At 39.7% G+C, this 7,518-nt stretch overlaps 1 non-coding gene across 1 annotated transcript; it reads left to right on the forward strand.

The window, feature by feature from the left end:
- Positions 1-806: 806 nt before the first annotated feature.
- On the forward strand, positions 807-881 carry ACRALDRAFT_t214. Its single transcript has one exon. It is a non-coding gene; the product is annotated as a tRNA-OTHER (tRNA).
- The last annotated feature ends 6,637 nt before the right edge of the window (positions 882-7,518 follow it).

Raw genomic sequence — 7,518 nt, forward strand, 5'->3', positions numbered from 1 at the left:
AACAAGTTATCCGTTACTTAAGTCCGAGCGATTAAAGTAATAAAAAGACGTCGAAGTGGTTTACGACCGTAGTTACAAAGGGTGTATATCAAAGGGTCTATATCTAAACTATAGTCGGAATAACTAAGTGGTATAGTCGGAATAACTCGAACCTTTTCATATTACCCGGCCCTATTTATGGGTAGCCCTTATTTGCCTTAGCACGTATAATAAGGGTTAAGCAGGGGCGGCCCGATAGCCCTACTCCGCCCGGCTCGTAGCTAGTCGATAATAGGCGCCGGTAGCTCTGCCACTAAGGCCGACACGCCCTATATCGCTAAACTAAGGCAGGCAGGCCCTACTATTAATAGGGCCGTTATTACGGGTTAACCCTATGGATATAATCTGGTAGAGTAACGGATCTTCTGACTAATTATATTACATACCCGGTGGGTCGCCGCGATATTTCTCCTTTTCCTCCTTTTCCTCCTTTTCTCTTTAGCTTTAGATAATTTAATTATTCAGCCTTACTTTAGAAATAACTCGTGACTAGCCGCTTATAGCCGTAATAGACTTGTTATCTATTACTTATACAAAGATAGTACCGTACTCCGGAAGCGCTTAAAAATATCTTCGCGGGACTTATATAAAATATAGGAGCTACGAACTATATATTATATTACGTATAAGGCTATTTATAGATAATATAAAAAGCTTAAATATGGGCCTAGAATATGTTAAATCCTGAAGATAGGGTTAATAGCTTAGAATAGAGTTAATTACTAAGGGTCTATCTTAGTCACTAATATAAATAAGAGAATAATAGGGCCTTTATGGTATAGTAGTGGTATACCTGGTATATAGTCGAGGTGACCGGGTCGGTTCGAATCTGGCTAGAGGCGCAAGTAAGAGAGGGAACCCTTTTCCTTTTTTTGCGCTACTCGGATCCTATTCTAGGGGGCCCTTATCTGCCTTAGTATATACGATAAGGGTTAAACAGGGGGCCCGTTAAACCGGCCTTCCGCCCGGCTTCGCTAGTTAATAACAGGTGCTACGGGGGAGTTAGTCGCCCTATTATAGAGAACGAGAAGCCGGTATCGCGCTATCCCTAAGCGCGTGAGTAAAATACGCGGCGTCTTTTCCACGATACGGAGGCGGCCTCTTATGCTATTACGTAAGCGTTCTACGTAGGCACGTAGCCTGCGTTAGCTCTACCTATAGCCATAGAAAGAGTAAGGGAAGCTTTAGAGCTTTATACCCTAGGAAGCGTATATATAAGTCGCCTAAAGGTAGGCCTATAAGGGTTAGCCCTAGGGTATATAGAAGGCGTATAAAACTAATAGAGATAATTACGCGCGTGCCGTTAATTAAGTATATAGTCGGCTTTAAAGCCGCTACGGGTCACGTTATAGACTTCCCAGTATAGAAGCCACGAGTTTCCTACTAATAGCAAGTTAGTAACGGGGCTGCTATAGTACCCGTATAAGGTAATAATCCTAGAGAGGAGAGTATAGGGGTTTTTATCTAAGTCTTATACTAGTTCCCTAAGTCTTATACTACGGCTTTCCCCCCTATGGGTATTAGAGAAGGACTGTATAGTTAGAATTCTGGCTCCTAGCTACTTAGATAGGATAAGGATAGCGGAGTAAGAATAATAAATAAATAAATAAATAAATAAGAGGATAATAGGGACTACGATAAAGGAAAAGGAGTGGCGCTTATATATTAATGGCTTTGTAATACGCATAGTATTAATATAGCCGTAGAGTATCTTCGCGGCGGTCGCGTATATAGAACGAATTTAATAATATAAGGGGGAACGACTTTTTATTTAAAGAGGTTTTCCCCCCTTCTAAAACCTAAGACAGACTATTGCCTAGAAGGCTAGCCTAGCATTAGCTAAGCGATAACAGAGTAAGAATAAATCAATAAAAAAATGCTAAATAGGGGGTATATAAATACCGGTACTCGGATTTACTAGGTTTATACGAGTCCGCGGTAAGGGCAGTGCGCTGTCTATATATCGGGCCTACGTGCTAATTAATAGTTCCGGCCTTATACCGAAACTATATATTTAAGGGGTTAATCTATACTACTACCTACCCCTCTACTCCCCCCCTCTCTCCCTAATAACTAAGGGCCGATTTGTGGTTTTATTCTAGTAGGTCGCGAGGGAGGCGAATACCCTTCTTTATATTAAATAGATATATATCGCGCGGTATTCGAGGCGACTTCGCTTATAGGTTCTTAGTGCTCCGCGCCTTACTAAGCGCCTATCAATTATATTAAATAACGCTCGGTTACTCCCTTCTCTTTATGCGTAAATTACTATAATCAATTCCTCCGTAGGCTTTTATTATATTTAATAGCTCGATATCGTCGTATAAGCAGAGTTTTGCCTGGGTTTTTATCTATAGTTAGTTCTTCTCTATATAAGCCTATAACATTATTTTAATAGTAAGCTTAATCGCTAGTTCTATACTAAGAGTTATCTTATTCTTCGCTAACTCGCGCCGTAATTTCCTTATCCTTATAATTTTCTATTATTCTAATGATTTATATTCTTTTATTTATTCTTTTATTTATTCTTTCCTTTATTATAAGTTGTTAACGGCCCCTTCTATTAGTTTAGTTAGTTCGTAGCTAATAATATACATTTAGATATCTGCCCCCTGCTATAATACTCGTCACGCCTATAAGGGTACCGTCAAAGAGTTATTCTTTAATAGCGATATCGCGCCCTTCCCGGCTCTTAATAATAAGGAATAAGATTAATCGGTTAAAAGTATAGCTAAAAGAGCTCTCGCCCTTATAGCGAATACCGGCAAGCGTCCGGCGGAGGAAAAAGTTCTTAATAAGGGTTACTTCGCTATAAGAATCTTATTAACTCTGTAATAGTCTATAACGCCTAATAAGCGTTAGCGCGGCCCGGTTTATCTCCTTACTCGATTTTATAAAGCTTTTTCTTATCCGTATACTAACCGTATCGCCGGCGTTGAATAGAACTTTAACTAAATGTGTTATAACTAATCCCGGCCTAGTACGGCCTATAATAAGCTTAAATACCATAAATACGCTATAGGAAGTTATATATACCCTATTATAAGTTCCCTACGACTTATAGGCTAAATAGTTATAACTAACTCTTTTAGCTCCCCGTTACCGCTATTAAACTTATTAAGCCTATAGCCGATACCGGTCGCGCTATATACGATAACTCTAATAACGATAATATAAGTATACTCAAGTCTTTTTCTAGGTTATAGCTAACCCCGGTTTAGCGCCGCGAGGCCTATAAGTTAGCTTATAGTGACTATTATACCTCCTTATTTAAAGTAGTCCTTCTGCGGCCCCGGCTCCCCGCTAACTCTTCTTCCGCCGCCTGCTCTTTCGCTCCCGCCCCCGCTATCATTAATAATAGCCATAGCCTTTATAAGGAGGTAGTAGCCCTCCGCTGTAAGGTCCGCGCGTAGGGTAAAGCGATAACACTCCTCTTAAAGAGTATCCTTAACGCTTATTATTGGTATAGCAGTTCCACTACTAATTATAGTAGTAATAATAGTAGTAAAGAGGGTTTAAGCGGTAATATCGCTAACTAAAGTCCTTTATAGAGGTATAAACTATCGCCTTAGGAACTAGTAAAGGGGCCAGTACATTCGCCCCCTTTAATTAATTTACGATTATAGGTTATACTGCCCTTATATTAAGCTCCCTTTATCCTCGTATACTCCTTATAGTATATTCGTATAGGGGCCCTTATTCTTATTAACTAGACTATATGCAGCATTAAAATAGTCTAACGCCTTATTACTCTATATAGCGTCTAGGGGTTCCTCTATAGGTCCGGCGTAGCCCGCCTAATATACTAATGCCTCGCGCTGTACCCTATAACCTCGCCGTTTATTCCGTGCGTATAGGATACTTTTTTACCTCCTACCCTTTATCGCCGTTAAGGGCGTCTCTAATCGGTTTAAGCTAGAGGTTAGCCACGACATATTCTAGGAAGGAATCACGGCTAGCTTACTTTAAAACATTGATATAAAAGCGGAGATATATCCCGAAGGGGATATCTAATTCGACACTATAGAGATTAATTACTTTTATGACCTTATACTTTTAGTATAACTAGCTTAGTTTCTTAGAAGGCCTGGGCGCAGAGTAGTTAGCTATGGATAGCTAGGCGAGGTCTTTAACTTCAAATTGTTTAGCTAGGTGTCGCCGCTTATTCGCGGTTTCCTTATCTTATAGGTACTTCGACGCTATAACGGCCTATACGAATTCTATAGCTCCTTATAAGCGGCTTAGTAGGTTATAAGCAGCGGCTTCCTTTAGGTATATAGGTATCGCGTTATAGACTTAGATCGGATAAAAATGGAACTTGTATTCCAAGAAGAAGGGCCTTATCTGGGTCCTTAAACCTTTCCTGCTATTAAGCGATAATTATATAGCGGGTAACAGGCGACTCTAGTCGTTTTAGGAAAGCCTTCCGCATATATTTCCGGTTTTATTATCTTTATCGCTTTTAGCGTTATAGACTTTATTAACTGGTACGTGATAATCTATAGGTGGGAAGCCTTATTTTTATTAATAAGTATATCCGCTATAAAATCTATTCTAAGGTAGTTATAGATCTGTTCCGGTATAGGCAGCGGTTTTAGTAGTCCGTGTTATATACCGCTATTAGTTATTTCTGGTATACGGGTTCTAGTTATAAGTAAACTTCCGAATATTCTTATTTATACTAAACTAAAACAATTATCGGGCTATTATAGCAATTATATTCTCCTTACCCGGGTAGCCGCTAATAATAAAGTCATAGATCGTTTATACTAAGCGTCTCCTTAATGGCGAGTCATCTCCGGAGCCCGGGACTTAAAGGCGATCTTAGAAGGTTATATATTCTAGTAGATTAAAAGAGCACTCTATAATCTATAACTTTAACCCGGGGATAGGTTAAAGCTTAGAGATCTTATAGTGATAGCCACGAGGACGCCTTATTACTAAGAGTTAGTCCCTATAATCGTATCCTAGAGTCGGTAAAGATGTTCGTTTATTTCAAATACGCGTTTAACGATAGCCCTCTATATAACCGGTCTGGGGATAAAAGTAGGAATCACGGAGTCAGGGATTAATTAGATTACCTATTTTTATTTCTAATTATCTAAGTTATCTATTAGGATATCCTATTCGCAATAAGATAACGCGTCTACTGCGAAGTTCTTAGTACCTCGCTGGTACTCTAGTATAAAATTAAATTAGACTAATTTATTAGCCTAGCGGCTTGACTTTTTAATAAAGGACCGTTTAGTTATAAAGTACTCGAGTACCTTATAGTCCGATAATATCGTTAATTATTCGTAGCTAATTAGTTCTACCTTCTAAGCGAGTATATAACTTATAATGGCAATATCTCCTTATCGTGAATAGGGTAGTTATACTCTGATAGGATAGGTTTACGCGAGTAATACGCGATTATATATCGATATCCCTATTTATCTACTTAGCATAGGATATCACTTAGTGTATAGCCTTAGTAATTAGTTTCTAATATAATCTTATAGTCCGGGTTCTCTAGGTATAGGACGGGTTCTACCTAGAAGACTCGCTTTAGTTTCTTAAAGGCGGCGTTTGCTTTGGCCCCTTATGTAAAAAGCTAGTCCGTTTTAATTAATACCGAGAGGGGGGCTATGATACCTATAAAGTCGTAGATAAATATCCGGTAATAGTTCCCGAACTCTAAGAAGCTTCGTAGTCCTTTTATAGAGGTAAGGGCCTCTGACTCGTATATAGCCTTTAACTTCTCTGAGTTATAAGATACCCCTCTATAGTGTCTAGGCTAGCCCGAAGCAGGTTCGGAACGAGTTATTCGGAGCCCGAAAATAGGAGTGGGCCTGCTATAGGAATAAGAGCAGGATTTTAGGACTTTTAATCACAGATTTCTATAGAGTTAATTAAATTAATAAATCGATTGTCTGTTTCTAGTTATATGCTGTTTATAAGAATTAAGAGTCGTATTTGCTTAATAACCTATTAAAGCTGTTTACGCTAAGCTACCTATACGTATAGCTATCACTATAACCTCGAATACGACTATCTATATAAGCCACTGAGATTAAGAGCTTTAGCAACGCCTCTATAAAGTCAGGGCCTGTAGTAACGGAGTCTAGGACTTCCTACGCCCTGACTATTCTATCCCTTGCCCGTAGCGAGCTAGCCGTCCCAAATTTACCTCCTACGCCTCTATCGCTAATATAAATGGGCACCCTATTAAAATATCCAAGCTAATTACTATATATAAGGCCGCCTATACCGAAGACTACCGCCAATATAAAGAGGCTTGTAAGGACTATAAGACCTACCGAAAGGGTATTAATGCTATGCTTAAGTGGGTTAAAGGGTTTATCGTAGCGAAGAGACAGAATACCTTAATAAATAGCACCACGCCGGAAAGGATCTTTATAGTAGTATAAGCCGACGCCGTACCCTATATTGCAACCCGTATAAAGGACTCCTAGAAGAACTACGCTATATATCAAAGCAAGCCGCCTAATAACCCAAGGAAAATAGCTGCCTAGCTAGACGACTAGTAGAATCTGCTTTAAAACTGCTAGAACGTCGGGATATATAGTAACCCTCGAGAGATTTAGATTAACTATTTCTTTAACGCCATACGACCTGCCCTAGGTAACTAGGTAGATATTAAGGAGGCTATACTAGACCTTAGGTCGGTAACAGCGATTATCCTTATCGCCGAAGGGAAGAAGGCGGCGGAATAGTAACTTAACGCGCTGCTCCCTCGAAGCTATAGGGCTACAGCGTTCCTGGCCCTTAAGCTAGGGGAAGATAATGATTATAATAGGCTATAAAGAGCTAAAAGGAGCGAGCGCGAGCGTGGGCGCAGGGGAGCCTCGCGAGGCTGTAACGGCTACCCTAAAGGAAAACATTAACTAACTATATAAGCTCTAAGCGTAGATAATCCTTTTGTAATAAGGACGAGTACCCCGTATACTATCGGCGCGGCTATAATCTAAAAGGCTACTAGATACTATTCCTAAAGTTAGCACTAGTAGGCTTCTAAGCCAGTGACCGTATTAGGAGACTTATAGAGAAGTCCCTTAATATAGACTAGGATCGATAAGACGCCGTGAAAAGCATTAAGGCCTGGAATAAGAAGAAGAGGACTGGTCACGATAATAATAACGAAGTTAAAAAGGAGGCGTGACTATATATAGATATAGACTCACGCCGGCTTAAAGCTGTAGAGGCTACCCTTTCGGCTACCGTATATCCTCTAGGGGAGTCCGCTATACCAGACTTAGGTGCTACCTTTATTATAGGATTTAAGTAAGGAGTAAAGGAAGCTATTATAAGACTATAAAGGAGGTCTACTAGTGGACTAAGGGAGGGGGTACTCTAATAAGATTATTCGTTAAGTTCTTTTAAGAAGATATAGGCATAGAGGTCCTTACTTATAGACCTCTGGGTGCTACTTAATAGGAAGGTATTAGTTATATAATCTCCTCTCGGAGTAACTAAGGG

Source organism: Sodiomyces alcalophilus (assembly GCF_042370955.1).
Source record: "Sodiomyces alcalophilus JCM 7366 unplaced genomic scaffold ACRALscaffold_6, whole genome shotgun sequence".
NCBI classification, from domain to species: domain Eukaryota; kingdom Fungi; phylum Ascomycota; class Sordariomycetes; order Glomerellales; family Plectosphaerellaceae; genus Sodiomyces; species Sodiomyces alcalophilus.